Source organism: Hypanus sabinus, chromosome 8 (assembly GCF_030144855.1).
Source record: "Hypanus sabinus isolate sHypSab1 chromosome 8, sHypSab1.hap1, whole genome shotgun sequence".
NCBI lineage: Eukaryota > Metazoa > Chordata > Chondrichthyes > Myliobatiformes > Dasyatidae > Hypanus > Hypanus sabinus.
The window spans coordinates 149,543,759-149,568,419 of record NC_082713.1 but is presented as its reverse complement, the minus strand read 5'-3'; the positions used below and the strand labels follow the sequence as shown (position 1 = coordinate 149,568,419).

Genomic DNA, 24,661 nt, shown 5'->3' with positions numbered 1-24,661 from the left:
CAGTAACGTCACGAAGAAAGATTTAATTACTTCAAGGGAAAATCTCTCCTAACTGACTCTGTAAATCATTTTGAACTTTTTTTTGCAATACTACTTTAAGGAACTGAGTTTGTGTTTCTCATTTTAAGAACTGTTTGAGCTGCCGTATCGCAGCTGACTTCCAGTTAAGTTAGTCATTTGTTTACTCTTGGGTTTTTTTTTAGCAGTGTTTAATAAATGTTTTATTTGTTATAAAAAACCTGTTTCAATTATATGTTCATTGTTGCTGGATCATAACACTGGAAAAACTGCCAGCGTAACTACATGTTCTACCATTCCAGAAGTGAATTCAGTATTCAATATCCTCCGGCGGGCTACTACTGTTGTCGTATAATTCTGTGATAAGAACCCACTGACATAGAACTTTAGTACCCTCCTCTACTGTGTTCCATTTTGTTTGGGGTTTTAAATTCTATTCAGTAAGAGTAGGATACCTAACTGCAGCCATTGCTCAAAACCATATTGATGCATTATACTCATCAGAAGCAAGCAAATGTTCTCAGAGCTTTATTGTGTTTTGAGATGATAGGCTCCCTAAAGCACCCACCTCTTCAGTACTCCCCTCATCTCATATCCTCAATAACCATGTGGCAAAAGATTCCCCAACCTTTTATCTGTATCTATCCCTAAACTCTCTAATTCCTTAGCAGAGAATTCTCTGACCTCTGTAGTCTTGAAGATGCCCGTTACACCATTCCTCCGCACATTCCCGATCCACCTCCTCCTCCCCCTCCTGAGAGGAAGAAGCCACGGGCTGATGCCCTCCATGGCAGACGTGGGAACGCATGATCACTGGCCTGGCCTGTTCTGTTTCAGAGAAGGTTTCTGTTTCTGTTCAAGGGAGAAGGTGATCAGTTCAAATATTAAACCTAGAGGTCCACATAACCCTTGTTTTCATCATCCTGCTAAACATCCCCATTCTCCAGCCCCACAGTAGGATCATTGTCCTGCCTCATCATGGCTCAAACCTTAACAGGGTTGGGCCGCCAACCAGCTCGGCACACAGTATACAAATGATGTAGCTTCATTAGCTGACAAGCTATCTCTATATTCATATGCTTTAACTTTGTAGCCCTACTCTGAGCCATCAACAGCGATTCTCTCAGAATGATAGATGTCTTCTAATTCATTCTTAAGACTCGCTGTCATTTTATATTGACATCTTACAATCACTGCAAGCAGCCAGAAAGCATCCCACCAGTTATCCAATGATTTAAGTATAGAAACAATGTGATATCCAATTTCAACCCCGGAGGAATCTAACAGGTCTGATCAATCTAACGACATTGCATAAATTATCAGTAGGTTGGCGAGACTTCCAAAGCCTGTACTATTATCTGTCCAACTTGGGACTCTGCATCTCTCATAAGGAGAGTCTACACTTTTAAATAACCTCTCAAAGCCATACCCTGCTCACAGTGCCAAAATGTAACATTCAAGTAGGTTTGCGGATCTGACAAGTGAGACAGAAAGCTCTGACTGGGAATAAGTATATCTATCATTTATTTACAAACGGTAAAAATATGATTAAATATTCATGTTCCCCAAGTTACAGAAACTACAAAGCTAAATATTCAACAAACATACTTAGCTAAAAGTGCACGCCGAGCATACCTTTCTGATGGTCATGTGCACTGCTTCCCTTAAACAAAGGAAGAGAAAGGGAACCTTCAGATGTGTCTCTATGTCCCAGGATATTTGAAACTGGACACTGGGCAGTTAACCAATGGGAAAAGAAGCTGCAGTGTATAATAGATAATAACTCTATAATAACCAATCATGACAGAAGTGATTTTTGACAATCAGAATAAGCCAAGCCCTCCTCCACCCCCCCCCCCCCCCCCAGGACAATACACCTAACTTTCAAGTCTCCTATCACTATTGCTCTGCATGATTTTAGCTTTCCCTGCTGACTCTCAGAGCCGACCACAGTGCCACTAGCCTGGTCGCTGCTGCTGTGTCCTGCTAGGTCACCCCCAGCTCCCAGCAGTATCTAAAGGGGTATTCTTGTTGATGAGGGAAATGGCCATAGTGGAACCCTGCACTGACTGCTTACTCTATTTATTTCCCCGGTGATAAAACCTACTATCTGAAGCCTGCACTTTGGGTGCAGCCTCTTCAGTGAAATACTCATCTATGACATTTTCAGCCTCCTGGAGGGTCCTGAGTACAATAATCTCCAGCTCCAGTTCCTTGGCCTTGTCAGTCAATAGCTGAAGTTGGGTGCACTTCCTGCAGATGTAGTCATACAGAAGACTTCACAGCAGGAGCATTCAGAAACCTGAACCACCATCCCACCTGCACTTGACTTATCTCCAACTTCTCAAACTTAAGTTCTAACCTTTGTCAGTCCTCACTGAAGCCCATTGAGCCAAAGCCTGACCACTCCAACACTGTACACTTCAACCAGGTCAGCACCAACAATAGACACTCCGCTTAAACTTCACTTCTTTATATTTGCCCTTGATAAGTTACTATTAACCCATGAAACTCGTGCTCCACAGACATCCCAACAGGCTCCAATCACCTTTTAAAACTGGCATGTAGAGTCCATAAGGAACTCTGTCTAACCCAATTAATGTCCACCTTGAGTCAGTGATGTCAGTGCATTTAATAATATGCTTTATTACTCTTCCTTCCAAAGTTACATTTTCCCATGTGGTGTGTCATCTGCCAACTTCCTTTCTAATCACTCTTTGCAGATCCATTTATTCTGCTCACGATTTGTGAATACATCCATCTTTGCATCATAAGTAAAATCGGTTACAGTATATTTTCCCATTCATAAAAGCACATTGGTTGTCCTATGATTTTCCAATAGACAATAAACAGTAGGTGCAGGAGTAGGCCAATCGGCCCTTCTAGCCAGCACCGCCATTCACTGTGATCATGGCTGATCATACACAATCAGTACCCCGTTCTTGCCCTCTCCCCGTATCCCTTGACCCCGCTATCTATAAGAGTATCTAACTCTCTCTTGAATGCATTCAGAGACTTGGCCTCCACTGCCTTCTGGGGCAGAGCATTCCACATATCCACCACTCTCTGGGTGAAAAAGTTCTTCTGCATCTCTGTTCTAAATGGCCTACCCCTTATTCTTAAACTGTGGCCTCTAGTTCTGGACTCACCCATCAGCGGGAACATGCTTCCGGCCTCCAGTGTGTCCAATCCCTTAATAATCTTATATGTTTCAATTAATATCCTTCTATTTTCTGCTTAAATTCCAGCATTTTCCCAATTACAGATATTGAGCTAAAAAAAAGGAATATCAGGAAATTCCATGGTATACTGGAAGACACTGAGTACAGCTCAGATTAAACAAGCCAAACTGAAAGGAGGATAAGTGCAAGGATAGAAAATGTTATACAGGATCTTCCATTTACCTTTTCTTGAAATCTAATATTGACGTTCTCCAGATCATTCAAAACAAACTTAAACACCCTTTTTTTTAACAAATGGTTATCAGTACACAGATTGTGGAATAAGTGAATCCAAATCCCCAGTTCTGATCAAAGCTTTCCAACTTGAAACATTTACTTTGTTTCTCTTTCCACCTACTTAACTTGACGGGTATTACCAGCATTTTCTGTTTTAATAATAATTTATATGATGTGTCCCATGACATGCCTGAATCGAGCCTTTCAAAACACTTGCTCTAATCAAAGCTCCATCACAGGAAGATGGTGCCAGATGAAAGAGGAAAAGACTCAAGATCTTAGAATAGATATAAATATAATACGGCTTAATCTAGATTCATCTCAGAGAGAGTGAAAAATTATAGATATATTATCAATGACTTATATTATGTGTTATTTGTTTTGAAACTAGGAGCGGAACCCTTCTTTCTCAATGGAGACTAACTGTTCTCCATCCAGTTTTTAGTAAGTATTACATTTCCTGTATTCTTTTGAAAATAGTACCTATACACAAATTGATTTTTTTTTGGCAAGGAAAACTATTGTATATACAGTGCTCTTAGAAATAAGGTGAAATGTAGTACATTATTAAGAGAGAATTTCATGCATTATAGAAGAAAATAACTTCATCATGTAATCTTTATGATATCTAACATGAGACTCGAAGGACTGTAATGAAGCGAGGCTGAACACGTTGGGACTTTTTCAGTGGCGTATAGAAAAGTGAGGGATGATCTTATAGAGGTGTATAAAATCATAAGGGGCATAAAAGGGATGAATGTACTTGGACTTTTTCCCAAGGTTAGGGATTCATTAATTAGGGGGAATAGATTTAAGGTGAGAGGGGGAAAATTTAATAAGAACCCAAAAGGCAACCTTTTCTGTCAGGGGTGGTCAGTATACAGAATGAGCTGCCAGAGGAGGTGGTTGAGGTGAATACATTAACAATCTTTGAAAAGGTGCATGGACAGGTACATAGATAGGAAAGGTTCAGAAGATATGGGACAAACATGGGCAAAAGGGACTAATTTAGATGAGAATCTTGGCTGGCATGGACCATTTGGGCCGAATGGTTTTCTATGTCCTATGATAATGTGACAATGGAATGCCAAGTTTATAGAATCATTTGCTGGTTGTGTGAAAATGGTATCAATTATTGACCTTAACATTTGCATTATCTGAGATCTATCCACTATGTTTAGTAAACTGCTGGAAATTCAAGGTTTTAGAGCTGGGAACAGAGGTCAGGAAAGCTCATGTCTTCCTCAATGGGAAAGAAAATTAAGGAACAATATTTGTCATGGCATAGAAGGCTGTTCAGTTCATGAATCTATGTCAGATCACAGTAGCAATCCCACTCTCCAATTATTTCCTTGTATCAAGTTCTCTCTTGCATGTATATCAACTCCCCCTGAATTTCCTACCACTCACCTATACCAAGGGCAAAATGATGAGGAAGGAGATTAAGATGTTATTGATATGCTGCTATTACAGCAATCTCTTCTTCAATGCCAGCAAAACAAAAGAGCTGGTCATTGACTTCAAGAAGTTCGAGGGCAGGTGTTGGGTGGGTTGGGATAATACACATGTGCTTGATTACATCATCGGTTATGTGCTTCAGATTCCTAGGAGTGAACATCACCGCCAACTTCTCATGGTCCAACTATGTAGAAGGCATGGTCAAGAAAGTTCACCATTATCTCTGCTTCCCTGGGAAGCTAAAAAAGTTTGGCACATCCCCATCGGCCGTGACCAATTTTTATCAATTCCTCCCTCAATGTATTAATGGGTTGGTATGGCAACTGCTCTGCACATGCCCAAATGAAACCACAGAGAGTCGTGGACACAGCTTCCACACCATGGACTCTGTCTGTACTTCTCACTGGCTCAGTAAAGTAGCCAGCATAATCAAAGACCCCAGTCACCCCGGACATTCTCTTTGCTTCTCTCTTCTATCAGGCAGAAGCTACAAAAGCCTGAAAGTTCCGTGTAATGATTTGATCTGGTCAAAAAGTATGCAAGGCAGCTTTTCACTATCTTGGTGTATGTGACAGTAATAATATTACATCTATTTCAAGCAGGAAAATATTTGCAATGTAGGAGGAAAACACAGCGTCAATCCTATATAATCTAAATCTGAACCGCATTCCTAATGTGGATGCAATGTTAGCTTATGCATAGCAGATATAGTTAAAATGTGAATATTTGTGACCTGAGTTTAACAAATAACTTCTTCACATTGTTGAGTTATGGAGCACACTGCCACCTAGTGCAGTCAATAATGTCTCAACTGAAACCTCAAAAAGGAATACTGAATGGATGGTTTCAGTACAGGGTCATTGAATTCTGAGTTTAGACAAGGAAATGAAAAAGAGAAATGATTGTACAAGTGAAGTAGAATTGTTACATAAATTTGTTGAAATTGCCTTTTCTTCCTATACTTAATTTTCTTAAGAATATGTTACTCTAAAGGTTCCAGGCAGGATTCTGTTGTGGAAGCTGCAGGAAGATAATGGTTAAAGATAATGATAGCCTGGGGTAGTTGTAGACAAATGAGACCTTTGAAGTGAGACTTCAGGACACAGCTCTGTTTACTGCAGATGAGATAGGCTGGGGTGACAGTGGCAGAGCATACTCTAGCAGAAGGGTGAAGCCTAAGTAGTTCTTAAAGTGATTTTTGGGTTTAGCACATATTGCAAATAAATTCAGCCATCAATCTTCAAATCTGAATACTGACTGTAGATTAAATTTAAAATGCAGCTCTGAACAAGAGGTTCCTAAAAGCCTTGAATCACAGAGCTGACAATGCTGATTAAAATTTACTTAGATGTCTATGGTGTGGGTGTGAATCAGGAGGTGTGAAGCTAGTGTGTAGTTTCAAAGAAAGCATTGTGGATGCATTGTAAATATGGAATTGCTCTTTGGTGCTTAGCACATAAAATGTCAGGGGATGCCTGCTGGATCTTGTTTCGTCAAATAAAGATGATACTTCATACATACCAGTAATTTTTTTCCAGTGACTTAATTCAGGCAACTAGATCTTCTGTCAGGAATGTGATACCTTTATGCGACAAATTGTGTGGCCAGTGATCTTAGTAGGTCAGTATTGGGTGAGTATTTTTAAAATTAGCACTCATGCTTGGATCTATCCTGGTCAGTGGTACACGGGAATGAGAGGTATCACAGACATGGAGAACTGAGTGGTACTGTAGATATAAAACTAGTGTGTGCTCATGCATGTGTGTCTATGTAAGAGATGAAACTTTGTGTGTTAATTTGGTGAGGTCGAGCCACCAGCTGCGAAGTGTAGCTATTGAAAGTTCGGGATACCAGTGTATGCTCGTTCTCAGAGCTGTATTTGAACTTATGCATTTTTGTAAGTGTGATGCAAAGGAATACAGTAGGCATCATGAATTCAGGTGCACAAAAATGGCATATTGCCAAGTATATCCCATGTGGTTTTAAGTATGTACTGTTCAATTGGTACCCAGTTGGATTTGAAGAAGACACTTGATAAGGTGCCACAAATAAGACTGCTTAACATGATAAAATCCTATAGTGTTATAGGAAAGATCCTGGCATGGATAGTGGAACAACTGATATGCAGGAGGCAGCGAGTGAGAATAAAAGGGGCCTTTTCTGGTTGGCTGCCAGTGACCAGTGGTGCTCCTCAGGGGTCAGTATTGGGACCACTACTTTTAATTTTGTTTGTCAATGATTTAGATAATGGAATTGATGGCTTTGTTGCACAGTTTGCAGATGATACAAACATAGGTGGAGGGGTAGGTAGTGCTGAGGAAGCAATATGATTGCAGTAGGACTTAGACAAATTGGAAGAAAGGGTAAAAAAGTGGCAGATGGAATACAGTGTTGGGAAATGTATGATAATGCATTTTGGTAAAAGGAACAATAGTGCGGACTATTACCCAAATGGGGAGAAATTCAAACATCAGAGGTGCGAAGGGATTTAGGAATCCTCATGCAAGACTCCCAGTGTTAAATTACAGGTTGAGTCTGTGGTAAAGAAGGCAAATGAAATGTTGGCATTTATTTCAAGGGGAATAGAATATAAAAGCAAGGAGATAATGCTGAAGCTTTATAAGCCACTAGTCAGGCCACACTTGGAGTATTGTCAACAGTTTTGGGCTCCATTTCTCAGAAAGGATGTGTTGTCATTGGACAGAGTCCAGAGGAGGTTCACGAGGATGATTCTGGGAATGAAGCGTTTAACATATGAGAAGTGTTTGGCATCTTTAGACCTGTACTCACTGGAATTTAGAAGAATGCGTGGGGAACTCATTGAAACCTACTGAATGTTGAAAGATCTGGATAGGGTGGATGTGGAGAGGAATATTCCTGTGTTGGGGGTATCCATATCTAGAAGGCACAGCCTCAAAATTGAGGGATGGCCCTTTACAACAGAGGTAAGGAGGATTTTATTTTAGCTAAAGAGTTGTCTGTGGAATTCTTTGCCACAGACTGCAGCGGAGGCCAGGTCTGTGGGTATATTTAAGGTGGAAGTTGATTGTTTACTGATCGATCAGGGCATCAAACAAATGGTGAGAAGGCAGGTGAATGGGGTTGAGTAGGATCCGGGATCAGCCATGATGGAATGGTGGAACAGACTCAATAGGCTGAATGGCTTAATTCTGCTCCTATGGTCTTATGGACTTACCCATCATTCATATTTTGTGTCAGAATTAGTGTGGAGATATTTCATGGAGAGGTTTCACCCAGACATATCTGTCAGGATGGCACCTACTGAGGTCAGGAAAAGTCAGGTCGAGAATCCTGATGATCCGAGCCAGCCCGTAACTTTGATTATGACCATTCAAAGTACCCTCACCTCCTGAGGAGAAACAGAGCATTTTGCCACAGTTGCCCTCAGTTAAAGTCACATGTGGAATTTGGAATTCTGCCGTAAGCTCGAGGAAATGGTTGAAATTCAGCAAATGCACCTTAAAGATATACACGTGTTGGTAAAAGCAAAGTGCCCGAGAAATATGTGGGACAGGATGGCCCAGGGGGTGTGGGATGGGTACCTGGGCAACTACCGGGAATGCCAGCAATGAAGAAAGATATCACTTTTTTAAAGGGGAAGTGAGGCAGTGACTTGGGGGGAGGTGAGAGTAACTGGGGAACGATAACGGCAGTGATTCAAAGAGCCGACAAGACAGCCATGGATTATGCAGAACGTAAATAGTGAGTGTATGAGGAGTATGCCAGGTTGGATAATCCAGAGAAGGATGGCCCAGTCTTTCTGAAAATGGCCTGAGCTCAGCCCACTGGGAAGTTTGAGATTTAGGGATAATGGCGGGGTTGACCTCCTTTGCAATAGTTTCATAGGCCAGTGAGAAAGATCAAAGGAAGTACAAAAGAAATCCTAAGTGGCTATGGTGAATGCATCAGCTGTGATGTCACAGGGGGTTTGCTTTGTGTACCAGCAGCTGGGGCACGGAGCAAGGAACTGCTGGAATAGATGTGGGAGGGTGATATGCTATAGCCATGGCCTATAGGTCCAAAAACGAGGAAAGAAAAACAGGTGAAAGTCACCGGAGACTTGCAGTCTCTCATCCCAGCAGTGCCCAGTCTGACCGTCAATCATATATTATACCTGGGGAAGATGGCTTTCTAGTTCAGAAAAAAATGTGGTGGCAGCCCCCACAGCCAGCACTGGTGATCCACGGATGTACACAACAGCATTGTTGGGGGGGGGGGGGGAGTGCACAGCAATGCCATATGTCTGCGGACGCAGGGACATCAGGATCAATAACTGACCTACCCTTGCCAACAACCAGACAGCTATTTACATTACAGGTGGAGGAGGAAAAACAGTGAAAGCAGAAAGAAGTGAGACGCAGATACTCGAAATTGGCAGGGTGCAGCTTTCAGTGTATTTCTGGGTCTGTCTGGGTAATGAGGGTACTATCTTTGCAATGGATATCCCGAGGGAAGCGGGGGCTGTTGTAGATTCATGAAAGGGAGATAATAATATGGACAAGCCAGGGCAGTGAACGCGTACAGCCAACTGAGTAAATAACAGCATACCTGCAGCTGCTCTGATCACCAGAGACTGGAGCCAGGTTGGTTTCTGTGGGTTACTTTGTTAGCAGTTCCCAGCAGCGTGGGCGAGACATAAGCAAGATTGCAATCAAGTAAAGATAAGCCCAGTTAAAATAGAGGGGGGCCTGCATAGATCCCATAAGCAGTATGCTATAAACAAACTGTTGCACTGGTAGTTCACAAGTTAGTGATGATAGTTTGGGGCACTGGGATGAGTCCCGCAATCACCCTCCTAAACAGAGGGGGAGGCACACAAGTGCCAAATGGAAATAGAGCAGGAAGAAGATATCGGTGTGAGGAAAACACCTCTGGAAGGGGAAGCAGAGGAGATTTTTATAGATGGGTCTCGGAGGTACTTAGAGGGGAAGCCATGGACTGGGTGGGCCATGGTAAAGGGAACAGGTGGAGAATTAGCTTCAGGAGCTCAGCTCAGGTGGGCGAACTGGATACCCCAATAGAAGCACTGTGCTACAGTAAAGGCAGATGAGCAAGTATCTATACAGACAGCCGGTACGCCTTCGGGGTGCTGCAAGATCATCTGATGGCATAGGCACAATGCTAATTTGTAACCTCAACAGGGGCAGGTATTCAGCACGGGCACCTAATGCAACTACTGCTGGAAGCAGTGAGTCTGTCAGCAGAGGTGGCAGTGATTAAAGAAAAAAGCTCACATGAAAGGGGAGGACAAGGAGCAGAAGGGAAATGAGTGGGCAGATATCGGTGCAAAGAAGGCAGCTGAGCAACAAGAAGCAATTGAAACTGCAAGTGTGCAGGAAGAAACAAATTATATGAAGAGGCAGAGGGAGAAGAGAAGGAGAAATAAAGGAGAAAGGGAGCAAAGAAGGGACCAGATGGGATCAGGGCTCATGGGGAGGAAGGAATTATGGTGGCATCACCATGCATTAGGCAGATACTGGTGAAGTTGTATCACGGGGCGATGTATCAGGGAAGGCAGAGCGTGATCTTGACCCTCCGGCAGGGTTGGTGGTGGCCAGGGATGTTGAGGAATTCTGCCGCTATTGTATCAATTGCGCCCAGCATAACCCTGGTAAGGGCATAAAGCTACAGTTAGCAAACCAGCCAAAGCCGAGGGGACCCTGGGCAAACATCCGGATGGACTTCATGGGGCCCCTACCAGAAAGGAGGAGGGAAAAGCCACTGCGAGGTAATTATGGATCATTGAGCCCAGTGGGTAGAGGCTTTCCCAGCAAAGGACTGCACCTGCTGCACGGATTCTAGTTCAGGAGTTCCTCCCAAGTTGGGAACCACAGTTCAGGTGGACTCGGATCAGGGAGCACATTTCACAGGGAAAGTGACGAGGGAATGTGCTGACTGTCAGGGGTTCCACAAGGGTTGCACGTACCCTACCACCCTCAGAGTTCAGCGATGGTAGAAAGGATGAACCAAACAATCGGTAATGCCTTAGTCAAAGCTATAGCTGAGACGGGAAAGACATGGGTTGATGTATTACCAGGAATCCTGATGAGATTACAAGCAACTCCACACCACATCCTGGGTCTCAGCCCCTACGAACTAATGATAGGGCAAGCAATGCGACTCCCTTATGGGGCAATTACAGGTTGTGGTGAACCTACAGCTTACAGGGATAGAATGACAGTATGGGAAAGGCCTTTGTAACCAACTCAAAGTGTTGATGGACAGAGCAAAACAACAGCAGCACATTGTCGATCAGAGAGAGCCTGAGGGAAAGGTGATAGTCCTCCCACAGCCCGGTGACCAAGTCGTGGTGAGGATGCCACCTGAGAGGGCAAGGTTTGCTCCCAGGTGGATAGGACCACAGATGGTACTTTTAACAAGTGGCATTTGTGTCTATGTGCAGACTCAGAAATCAGCCAGCGACTCAGGTTAAACTGTACAACACACCTTTTGGCTGCCCCACAAACAGAGCAGTACGATCAAGTATACCCACTAAAAGCGTCTCAATATGAAGCCTGCTGTACCTTGTTTGTTGAATAAAGAGGCTGCTTTATTTCTACCAGTACTTTCCTCAGGTGTCTTCATTCATACAACAACAATAGTAACTCCATAAGACCATAGGAGCAGAATTATGCCATTTGGCCCATCAAGTCTGCTCCATTATTTTATCATGGCTGATCCATTTTCCCTCTCAACCCTATTCTCCTGTCTTCTCCTCATAACCTTTCATGTCCTCACTAATCAAGAAGCTATCACCTCCACTTTAAATACACCACTAGTCATTGGCAGCCAACCAGAAAAGGCTCCCTTTATTTCCACTCTTTGCCTCCTGCCAATCAGCCAATCTTCTATTCATGCCCGTATCCTTCCGGTAATACAATGGGCTCTTAACTTGTTAAGCAACCTCATGTGCAGCACACTATCAAATGCCATCTGAAAATCCAAGTACACAACATCCACCAATTCTCCTTTGTCTAAATGCTTGTTATTTCTTCAAAGAATTCCAACAGATTTGTCAGGCAAGATTTTCTCTTGAGGAAACCCATTTTGTCATGTGCCTCCAGATGACCAAAACCATATCCTTAACAATCGACTCCAGCATCTTCCCAACACTGAGGTCAGTCTAAGTGGCTTTTAATTCCTTTCTTCTGCCTCCCTCCCTTCTTAAAGAGCGGAGTGATAGTTGTAATTTTCCAGTCCTCCGGAACCATACCAGAATCTCGAAAGGTCATTACCAATGCTTCCATAATCTCTACAGCCACCTCCTTCAGAACCCTGGGCTGGAGACTATCAGGTCCTGGTGACTTATCTACCTTAAGATCTTTCAGCTTGCTAAGCACCTTCTCTTAAGTAATAGCAATTGCACTCTGCTCTGCCCTTGACACTCTCGAACTTCTAGCATTCTGCTAATGTCTTCCACAAGTGAAGACTGATGCCAAATACGTATTTAGTTCATCCGCCAATTCCTTGTCCCCACTATTACCTGTTCAGCACCATTTCCCAGCAGTCCAATATCTAGCTTCTTTTTTACTCTTTATTTATCTGAAAAATCTTTTGATATCCTCTTTGATTTTATCAGCTAGCGTAACTTCCTGTTTAATCTTTTCCCTCTTTATGGCTTTTTTAGTTGCTTTCTGTTGGTTTTTAAAAGCTTCTCAATCATCTGACTTCTCACAAATTTTTGCTTTATTATATTCTCTTTCGCTTTTATGCTTTTTTTGACCTTTCTTGTCAGCCACGATTGCATCATCCTGCCTTTAGAATACTTCCTTTAGAATTGTCCTGCCCAAGGGTTTAGGCCTGAAATGTTAACTATACTTTTTTTCCATAGATGCTGCCTGGCCTGTTAAATTCCTCCAGCATTTTGCGTGTGTTGTTTAGAATATTTCTTCTTCTTTGGGATCTATTTATGCTGCACATTCTTAATTTTCTCCCAAAAACTCCAGCCATTACTGTTCTGCCATCAGCCCTGCCAGTTCCCCCTTTCAATCAACCTTGGCTAGTTCCGCTCTCATGCCTCTGTAATTCCCTTTATGCCACTGCAATACTGTTACATCTGACATTAGCTTCTCTATCTCAAATTGCAGGGTAATAGTTGTGATCATAATCATAACTATCATATTATGATCACTGCTTCCTAAGGGTTTCTTTACCTTAAGCTCTCAAATCAAATCCTATTCATTACACAGCACCCAGTCCAAAATAGTCTAGTACACTCAACCACAAGCTGCTCTAAAAAGCCATCTTGTGTGCACTTCACAAATTCTCTCTCTTGGGATCCAGCACCAACCTCATTTTCTCAAACTCGCTGCATACTGAAATCCCCCATGAGTATTGTAACATTGTCCTTTTGACATTCATTTTCTATCTCCTGCTGTTATTTGTAGCCCATGTCTGGCTACAGTTCAGAGGCCTGTATACAACTCCCAACAAGCTCTTTTTACTTTTGCAGTTTCTTAACTCTACCCACAAGGATTCAACATCTTCCAATCCTATGTCGCCTCTTTCTACGGATTTGATTTCTTTTTTTTACCAACAGAACCACCCCACACTTTCTGCCTATCTAGCTTTTCAATACAGAGTGTATATTTGGATGTTAAGCTCTCAACTATGATCTTTCATACCTACCAATCTCTAACTGCACTACAAGCTCATCTGCCTTATTCCATATGCTGTGTGCATTCAAATATAACACCTTCTATCCTGTATTCATCAGCCTTTTTGATTCCCCCTCCCCCACATGTTTCACTGCAACTCATCCCACTGACTTTCATTTTGCACAATCATCTCCCTGGCCTTCCTGACAATTTTACTTCACACTGTAACTTGGATCCACTCCAATTTGCGTACTAGTGCAACAGGTCCACACCTGGTGCCGTATCATTGTCTCTTCCCTCAACCCTGGAAGACCTAGTCAGCAAAGATGCATACATCAGGATGCTCTTTATCCATTATAGCTCAGCATTCAATATCATTGTCCCCTCAAAACTAATCAATAAGCTTGGTCTCAATACTTCCTTGTGCAATTGGACGCTCAATTTCCTCACTGGCAGACCCCTGTCAGTTCTGATTGGCAACATCTCCTCCACAATCTCCATCAGCACAGGTGCACCACATGTTCGTGTGATTTGTCCCCTGATCTACTCGTGACTGTGACTGTGTGGCTAAGCACAGCATCAATGCCATTTGATGCCGCCACCGTCGTAGGCCAAATCAAAGGTGGTGGTGAATCAGCATATAGGAGGGAGTCTGAAAATCTGGCTGAGTGGTGCCATAACAACAATCTCTCACTCAATGGCAGCAAGACCAAGGAGATTATTGTTGAGGAAACCAGAGGTCCATGAGTCAGTCCTCATCAAAGAATCAGAAGTGGAGAGAGTCAGCAACTATAAATTACCAGTGTTGCTATTTTGGAGCACGTAACTGCAATTATGAAGAAAGCACGGCAGCACCTCTACTTTCTTAGGAGTTTACATATATTTGGCATGACATCTAAGACTTTGACAAACTTCCATAGATATGTAGTGGAGAGTATATTGTCTGGCTGCATCACAGCCTGATATTAAATAACATTGCCCTTGAACGGAAAATCCTACAAAGTACAGTGGATGAGACCCAATTGATCATGGATAATGTCCTCTGCAGCAGTCAGCACAACTACTTGAAGTGCTGTCACAGGAAAGCAGTATCCTTCATCAGGGACTCTCACCACCCAGGACATGCTTTCTTCTCACTGTTGCCATCAGGAAGAAGGTACAGGAGTTTCAGGACTCCCACCTCCAGGTTCAGAAACAGTTATTACCCTTCAAACATCAGGCTCTTGAACCAAAGGGGATAACTTCACTCAACTTCACTTGCCCCATCATTGAAATGTTCACACAACCTATGGACTCACTTTCAAAGACTCTTCATCAAGTTTTCTGTACTTACTGTTTATTTATTTGTTTGTTTGCTTGTTTATTTATTAGTATCTATCTATTTATTTATTTATTTATTTATTTATTTATCTATCCATCTATTTATCTATTTATTTATCTATCTATCTATCTATTTATTTATTTATTGCAATTTCTTTCTTTTTTGTACTGTTGTTGACTTTTGCACACTGGTTGAATGGCCAAGTTGATACGGTCTTTTTTGATTCCATTATGGTTATTATTCTAATATGGATTATTGAGAATGCCCACAAGAAAATGAATTTCAGAGATGTATATAGTGACATATACAGTATGTACTTTGATAATAAATTTACTTTGAACTTCGATCTAGTTGTATATCAATTGCCTCATCCTCAGCCATGTCTCCTGCATTAGCTCCTCAACCACACATTCATCTGCCAAATTATCCTATTCTTACCCTCACTGCTGCATGGCAGAGAAAGCAATCCAGTGATGACTACCTTGGAGGTCCTGCTTTTCGGCTTTCTCTCTTCAGGACCAGCTCCCTTTTCCTACCCACAGTCTGTCATTGGTGCCAAGATGTACCAAGACTTCTGGCTGCTCACCCTCCCCGTTCAGAATGCCGTGGGCCCTTTCTGAGATGTCCCTGACTGTGGCACCTGGGAGACAACATACCATCCGGGCAACACACACAAAATGCCGGAGGAACTCAGCAGGCCAGGCAGCATCTAGGAAAAGAGTACAGTCAACATTTTGGGCCAAAACCCTCTGGGTGTCTCATTCATGTCCCCAGGAACCTGTGTCTTCTCCACCTATGGTATCCCCTATCACTAGTGCAGTCCTCTTCCTCTTCCTCTTCTCCCCACTCCGCTTCTGAGCCACAGCACCAGATGCAGTGCCAGAGCCCTGGCCTCTGCAGCTCCCCCAGGTAGGTCATCCCCTTCAAAAGTATCCAAAGCAGTGTACTTATCAGTGAGGTGAATGGCCATTGGGGTACTCTGAAATGGCCTCCATTTCCCTTCCCTCCCCTTACAATCACTCAGGTACCTACCTCTTGTGACTTAAGGGTGACTATCTCCCTGTAGATCTAATCAATGAGTTTCCCCTATGAGCCGAAGGCTGCTGCTCCATTTCCTTAACACGTTCTCCGAGGAGCTGCAACTCAGTGCACCTATTGCAGATAAGGCCACAAGACATAGGAACTGAATTAGGCCATTCAGCCCATCGAGTCTGTTTCACCATTCCATCATGGTTGATCCCGGATCCCTCTCAACCCCATACACCTGCTCTCTCATTATATTCTTTGATGCCCTGACCAATCAGGAAATGATAAACTTCCACCTTAAATATACCCATGGACTTGGCCTCCACCACAGTCTACGGCAGAGCATTTCACAGATTTACTGTGAAATGCACAAATACTATTTCACAGATTTTACTCTGGCTAAAAATATTCCTCCTTCCCGCTGTTCTAAAGGGTCGCCCCTGAATTTTGAGGCTGTACCCTTTAGTTCTAGATACCCCCACCATCCTCTCCACATCCACCCTATCTAGTCCTTTCAACATTCAGTAGACTTCAATGATATCCACCCCGCATTCTTCTGAATTCCAGTGAGTACAGGCTCCAAGCTACCAAATGCTCCTCACATGTTAACCCCATTCATTCCTGGAATCATCCAGGTGAACTTCCTCTGAACTCTCTCCAATGTCAACACATCTTTTCTGAGATATGGGGCCCAAAACTGTTGACAATACTCCAAGTGCAGCCTGACTAGTGTCTTATAAAGGCTCAGCATTATCTCCTTGCTTTTATATTCTATTCCCCTTGAAATAAATGCCAATATTGCATTTGCCTTCTTCACCAGAGATTCAACCTGTAAATTAACACTCTGGGAGTCTTGCATGAGGACTCCTAAGTCCCTCTGCACCTCTGACGTTTGAACCTTCTCCTCATTTAGATAATAGTCCACACTATTGTTCCTTTTGTGGGTTATCCAGGAGGATAGTGAGGTTTTTCCAAAAAGATCTTCTTAAATTATAGTGTCCCTTTACACAGTCGGGTGTGCCAGAAACAGACAAGATAAGAATAACAGAAGGATGTGAAACATACTCAACAACTAAGGCTCTATTGTCTTTACTAACATCAAAGTATCATTGTCTCTCTAGTTAAAGTTATGATTGACTTTACACCTCTATTGTGAATGGCAATTGATCTTGCAAGTAAGGAATTCAAACATACAATTTACAATAATCAGAATCTGGAACTGATAAAGAGAGGCAAAGAGTGGAAATAAAGGGAGCCTTTTCTGGCTGGCGGCCGTTGACTATTGGTGTTCCACAGGCATCTGTGTTGGGAACATTTATTTTTAAGTTATACTGTATGTCAATGAATTGGATGACAGAATTGATAGCTTTGTTGCAAAGTTTGCAGATGATATGAAGATAGGTGGAGAAGCAGATAGCTTTGAGAAAGTGGAGAGGCTACAGAGGGACTTAGCCAGGTTAGGAGAATGGGCAAAGAAATAGCAGATGGAATACGGTGTTGGGATGTGCATGGTCATGCACTTTAGTGAAATAAATGAAAGGGTTAACTATTTTCAAAATGGAGAGAAAATACAAAAGAAAACTGAGGTGCAAAGGGACTTAGGAGTCCTTGTGCAGGATTCCCTAAAGATTAATTTTCCAGTTGATTCTGTGGTAAAGATACAAATGCGAAGTTTGCATTCATTTCAAGAGGTCTAGAATATAAAGCCAGGATGTAATGTTGAGATTTTATAAAGCACTGGTGAGTTTTGGGCCCCTTGTCTTAGAAAGGACCTGCTGAAATTGGAGAGGGTTCAAAGGAGGTTCACAAAAATGATTCCAGGATTGAACAGCTTGTCATATGAAGAACATTTGATGGCTCTGGAACTGTATTCACTGGAATTCCGAAGACTGCGGGGTGAGCTCATTGAAACATTGAATGGTGAAGCGCCTTGATATAATGGATGTGGAGAGGATTTCCTATGGTGGGAGAGTCTAGGACTAGAGGACACAGCCCCAGAATAGTGGGGCGCCTTTTAGAATGGAGATGAGGAGAAATTTCTTTAAATAGAGAGTGGTGAATCTATGGAATTTGTTGCCACAGGCAGCTGTTCAGGTCAAGTCTTTATGTATATTTATGATAGATTCTTGATTGGTCAGGGCATGAAGGGATTCAAGGATGAGGCAGGAGGTTGGGGCTGAGAGGGGCTCAGGGAACAGCAATTGATCTGCATTCCTTGGCCTTTAACAACCTCAGGTAACCATCGATCTACACAGATGTGACTGTGTATTTCTTTCAATTTCTTATTGCTTTTCCTCTTCTATCTCTATGTACTATTTTTGAAAGGATTATTACCTTGACAACTCTGGTCGGTGCCAACATTATTTCTGTTCTCTTCACCCCACACACCTTCCCAATATTGCAAGTTAAGACACCAAGTTTCCTCACTTTTCTAGTTCTCATGAAGGCTAAAATATTGACTTGTTTTTTTTTCTCTCCCACTGCTTGTTTTACTGAGTGCTTATAGCATTTTCCATTTTATAAGTCCTGAGATTGTGGTTTTGTAATTCCTTTGTGGAACTCTAGGATATAGCAACAAGAGTATTAAAGCATAGAATATCTGGGTCTTGAAATAGAACTGCATATAATGCTATTGAAGTCAAACTAGAATATGCGCAATAGTTCGACTTAACAGAAATGATTAGGAAGGACCTTATTTCCCATATGAAGGAGTTGGCTAGGTTCAAGCTGAAATGTAAAAGAATTAGAGAGGTGTTTGATGCACCATCAATAGCTCTCTCTGAGATGTAAAGCCGAGATATCGGCTTTTATTGACTGGAAGAAGGAACAAACAGTGGTTGACCACCATACTACATCCTGGAGACAGAGAGTGGCTCAGACCTCAATCGCTTTTATACCGGGGTCTGTGGGAAGAGCCACAGGAGCAGTCAGCAGGGGACGTGTCCAGACAGGTAAATGTAGTTCACCACAGAGTTAAAGATAATATCTTTTACCCAAAGAAGAAGAGTGCAGGTCTGAAATATTTCTTGACAGGTCAGGTACAGCAGATACACTCAACTCGTTAAAAAATGTGACTTGGTGGATCTTAATCTGAAGGAATACACAGTGGGGAAGCAAGCTTTTAGATCATAGAACAATATGACACAGGAAGTGGCCCCTTGGCCCACGATAACTTAAGGACCATGTTGTCAAATTAAGAAATCTCCCATGGCCTACATCCCTCAATTCTCTGCATGTGCCTATCTTAATACCTCTCAAAGCCACTATCGTATCTGCTTCCACTACCACCCTAACAGCTCATTCTTGGCACCTACCACTTTGTGTAAAGATCGATAGATAGATAAGCAAGCAGAATTGCTTCACACATCCCCTTTAGACTTTCCCACTCTCACCTTAACTTTACATTCTCGAGAATTTAACATCTCTCCCCTAGGACAAAAGATTTAAGCCATTTCCCTATCTGTCCCTCTCATAATTTAATAAACTTTTATCAGATTTCTCCTCAGCCTGTGAAGTCCTATAGAAAACAATCAAAGCTTGTCCAACCTTATATACCTTTATATCCAGGCAGCATCCTGGTAAACCACTTGGGCACTCTCTCCAAAGCTTCCACATTCTTCCTGTAATGGGGCAACCAGAAAAGCATTCAACATTCAAATGTGGCTTAACATTATACAACTGCACCATGACTTCCTGATTCTTTTGCTCTATGGCCCTAGCGATGAAAGTAAGCATGCCATATACTTTCTTTACTGCACTATCGACACAGGTTGTCACTTTCATGGAGCTATCAACTTGTAACCTACGATCTCTCTGTACATCAGTGCTTTAATGGGTCCTGCCATTAATTGTACACTTCTACAAATGCACCAAAATTATTGGTCCTTAAGCCTATGCTGCTATTCATTTAGATCTGTAGTCATGAGAGAGGGTAGGTGCTGGAATCTGGAGAGAAAAAAATATGCTGGAAGAAATCAATAGGTGAAGCGATATCTGCGGAGGCAAAGGGTCATTGACTAATGTCTGGTCTATACCTTAGCTTCACCTAGCATATTTGCATAATACTTAACACCCTTACCTAACAAAATAGCTTAGATTTTTTTCAACAGAACCAGTCTCATTAGCTTTGTTTTAAAGAACTAGTGTTCCTGATTTTGACTACTATTTATATGAGGGATCAGTGTGTGCCGTATCATAATTGACAATAACAAGGATACTGATCTGAATTCCAATCAGGGTAAACGATAGATGATGAGCTGGAATCTGGTTGACTTACACTAATTACATATGTCTTGTTGAGACTGGATACAGCTTAACACTTATAAAATCCCAGATCAGATCCTCCATTTAACATTTGAATGCAACCCTGCATGTGAATCCTAAATCAATGTACAGTGTATAAAATATTAGAAAAAAAAGGAAAAAATCTTCCCACCCCAAAAGTGTTTGACTGGAAATTCTGATGAAATAGATTTCTAATAAGTTATAAACATTCTTCTAAAGCTCTGAAAATACACTCTAATATCAGAATCAGGTTTATTATCACTGACATGTTGTGAAATTTGTTGTTTTGCAGCAGTACAATGCAATACATAAAAATTGTAAGTGGCAATCAGAACTATTTTTAAAAATGAGTAGTGTAAAGAGAGGATAAAATAATGAGCAAGTGTTCATAGGTTCATGGACCGTTCAGAATTTTGATGGTAGAGGGAAGAAATTGTTCCTAAGATACTGCGTGTGTTCTTCAATACTTCCTCACTGAGGGTAGTAATGAGAAGAGGGCATGTCCTGGTTTGTAGGGGTCCTTAATGATGGATGCAGCCTTCCTGAGGCATCATCTTTGGAAGATGTCCTTGACGGTGTGGAGGCTAGTGCCCAAGATGGAGATGGCTGAATTTACAAACACTCCTCAGCTTTTTCTGATCCTTTACAGTAGCCCCTCCTTAGCAGAGAGTGATGCAACCAGTTAGAATGCTCTCCACACTACATCTGTAGAAATTTGCTGGAATCTTTGGTGTCATTCCAAATCTCCTCAAACCCCTGATGAAATATAGCTGCTGTTGTGCCTTCTTTAATAATTATATTAATATGTTGGACCAGGATAGATCTTCAGAGATGATGACACCCAGGAACTTGAAACTGGTCCCCCTTTCCACTTCTGATCCCTTGATGAGAACTGGTGTGCATTCCCTCGACTTTCCCTTCCTGAAGTCCACAATCCTTGATCTCACTGACATTGAGCGCAAGATTGTTGTTGTGCCACTACTCAACCAGCCAGTCTAGCTCTCTCCTGTACACCTCCTCATTTCCATCTGAAGTTCTGCCTGCAAAGGTTGTGCTATCAGCAAATTTATAGATGGAGTTTGCACTGAGCCTCAATACATTTTCATGGTTGTTGAGAAAATAGAATAGTATGCTAAGCACAAATCTTTGAGGTGCTCTTCTCTAAATTGTTAGTGAGGAGGCGATGTTATTTCTGATCCGCATGGATCACAGTCTCCTGAAGAGGAAGTCAAAACTCCAGTTGCAGGGAGGAAGTACTGCGGCCCAGGTTTTAAAGGTTTTGGATTAGTACTGAGGGTATGATGGTGTTGAACACTGAGCTGTGATCAATAAACAGCAGCCTGACATAGGTATCACTGTTGTCTTGGTGGTCAAAGGCTGAGTGAAGAGCCAGTGATGTTGCCTCCACTGCAGACCTATTGGGTGGGAGGCAAATTGCAGTGGGTCCAGTTTCTTGCTTAGGTAGGAGTTAATTCTAACCATGACCAACCTCTAAAAGCACTTCATCACAGTAGATGTGAGTACTATTGGGCAATAGTCATTGAGGCAGCTCACCCTGCTCTTCCTGGGCACCAGTATGATTGATGTCCTTTTGAGGACTACCCTCCGACTGCAGCAGTGAGAGATTGAAGAAAGTCCAGCAGCGTCTCTACTTTCTGCAAAGGCTGAGGAAAGTCCAACTCCAGCCCCCCCCCCCCCATCCTTATCGCATTCTACAGGGGTTGTATTGAGAGCATTCTGAGCAGCTGCATCACTGCCTGGTTTGGAAATTGCACCATCTCGGATCGCAAGACCCTGCAGCGGATAGTGAGGTCAGCTGAGAAGATCATCGGGGTCTCTCTTCCTGCCTTTACGGACATTTACACTACACGTTGCATCTGCAAAGGAAACAGCATTATGAAGGACCCCCCACACCCCTCATACAAACTCTTCTCCCTCCTGCCTTCTGGGAAAAGGCACAGAAGCATTCAGGCACTCACAACCAGACTATGTAACAGTTTCTTCCCCCAAGCTATCAGACTCCTCAATATCCAGAGCCTGGACTGACACCTCACTGCCCCATTGTCCAGTTTATTATTTATTGTAATGCTTGCACTGTTTTGTGCACTTTATGCAGTCCTGGGTAGGTCTGCAGTCTAGTGTAGTTGTTTTTTTTTTCTCTCTGTGTTGTTTTTCACTTAATTCAGTCTAGTTTTTGTACAGTGTCATGTAAACCATGGTCCTGAAAAACGTTGTCTCATTTTTACTATGTACTGCACCAGCAGTTGTGGTCAAGATGACAATAAAAAGTGACTTGACTTGACTTGATGTCCTTAAACCCTCCAGCCAGTTGGTTGGCGCAGGTTTTCAGCAGTCCATCTTGCAAGAGTTCACCTTCTTGAAAGATGTTCTGACATTGGCCTCTGGGACAGGTATCACAGGGTTGCCAAATGCTGCAGGAAGTTGCGCCTGTGTAGTTTTATTCTTCTCCTGTGCATAACGGAGAGTGAAGCATCAGCGATTTATGATGTTGGGTTTTGCTTTGTAGCAAGTAATGACCTGTTAAGCCTGCCATAGCTAATGGGCATCTAACTTCATTTAGAATTGCTTTTTCACTCTTGCCTGGTTGCACCTGGACATCTTGTAGTTTTCTGGATCACCTGTCCTGAATGCCACAGCACAGACCTAGCCTTCAGAAGACTACAAATCTCCTGGTTCATCCAGGTCTTCTGTTCTGGGTATATTTGGTATGTTCTTCAATACACTCACCCCTATCATGCAGTTTACATGTATGCTTGTTCTGTGAGGATTGTAACTGTTGAACATACAGCTCTAGTTTTAAATGCCAAGTTAATTTTTATATGTGCCAATATATCTTGTAACAATAGAAGAGAAAATATCAAAACGAAGAAGTCTCATGGCACAATTCTAAGTACATTGGCATAATATTAAGTTTTCTAAAGACTGTTGGAACCTGTGCAGTTAAAATGTGTCAGCAACTAATTGAACCCTATGCCAGAAACCACACAACTACATTGATAAAGCCCGATAGAAGAGAACAGCGGAAACAAGCCACTTAAATATATTTTGGAAAATAAAACAAAGAAAACAAAGCAAGCTGATAAATGAGCAGAGCAACTTCAGATCAGGTCAAGGTAAAAATAAGTGGGAGCAAAAGTAACTTGAGTTGTTTGAAAAGCACATTGGGTCCCGGCTTTTGATAATGGAGCCAAGGTGGAAAGAAAATACAAAGTAATGTTAAACCTACGTAAATCATCAATTAAGCTGTGGTTGGAATATTTGGTTTGGTTTGGAGAACGACGTCAAAGCTTTGATTTGGAGAAAGATTTAATTATTCCAGGGATAAGAGACTTCCGTTTTAAAGAAAAACTTTATGACCATTAGGTTCAAAATAATGAAAGGTATTAATATCATAAATTGGAAAAAAATAAGTCTATCAGTAAATAAGCAGGAAATTAAAGTGGATTTAACATTACTACTAAAATAAAAGGAATAGCACATCCCCTTTATTTTAAGACTGAAGGATAAGTGATATTGATAATTTATTTTCAGTCTGCAGCTTGCGTGATGCAAGGTAGCTCTGCTGGTTTTTTAAATTGCAGCGTGCAACAATAGTGGAGAACTTTAAAAGTAAGCATTTCTGCAAATTCTCACAGGATCAGAATCTTGAATTCTGAACTGCTTACGTTGCGAATATTATAACAGGGGAAATTAAAAACTTACTACCTTGGCAATGCATGTTTCAGAAACTTGGACCTGATAAGTGCAAATATGAAAATATATGCAATTGAGCAAATTTACAACTGCCATAAATCCTAATCAAATTATCAAATCATGTGCTATTTATTTTAAAGAACAAAGAATAACATCACACAAGGGGCCTTTGGCTTAATCAATCTGTGCCAGCTTTTTCGAAGAACAAACCAATTAGATCCATTTAATAGCTATTTTCCCTTATCTCTGATTATATTTTGCCCCACTTTAAAGAAACTACTGAGTTTACATCTGTTATCCCATTAGCCAGTGAACTCTAAATCCTGCCCTCATAGTGCATAACATCACCTCTTGTCACCTCAGCTTTGTTTCTCAAATCTAAAACTAACATTAACAATAATTATTAATTAATATTGATAATTAATATTTCCAAGATGGCGGCGTGACGCAGCTTGCAGTGGCCACTCCAGAGCTGATTATCTGTTATTTGTGAAGAGGGGTGCTGTGCGCAATCATAATCATTTGAAAACGAACGTGGGAGCAGAGAGGAACATTGGGAAACCTCCAGGAAGACCTTCTTCGTTGCTGCTGCTGCTGTGAGGTCTGGGACTCTGCTGGGAAGAACAGGCCCCCAGTCCTCAGGGTCGTGTTGCCAAAGGCCATTGGCAGGGCCGTCTTAATACGCTCGGCAGAGGATGGTGCTCGGAGAAGCTGTGCAGGAGGGGGTGGTCATCAGCTCGGAGGTTCGACAGACTCGGAGTCTG

At 42.1% G+C, this 24,661-nt stretch overlaps 1 long non-coding RNA gene across 1 annotated transcript; it reads left to right on the top strand.

The window, feature by feature from the left end:
* Positions 1-24,397, top strand: LOC132397823 (uncharacterized). The gene is made up of 3 exons (XR_009513459.1): positions 1-60; positions 3,868-3,920; positions 24,332-24,397. It is a non-coding gene; the product is annotated as an uncharacterized LOC132397823 (long non-coding RNA).
* Positions 24,398-24,661: the final 264 nt, after the last annotated feature.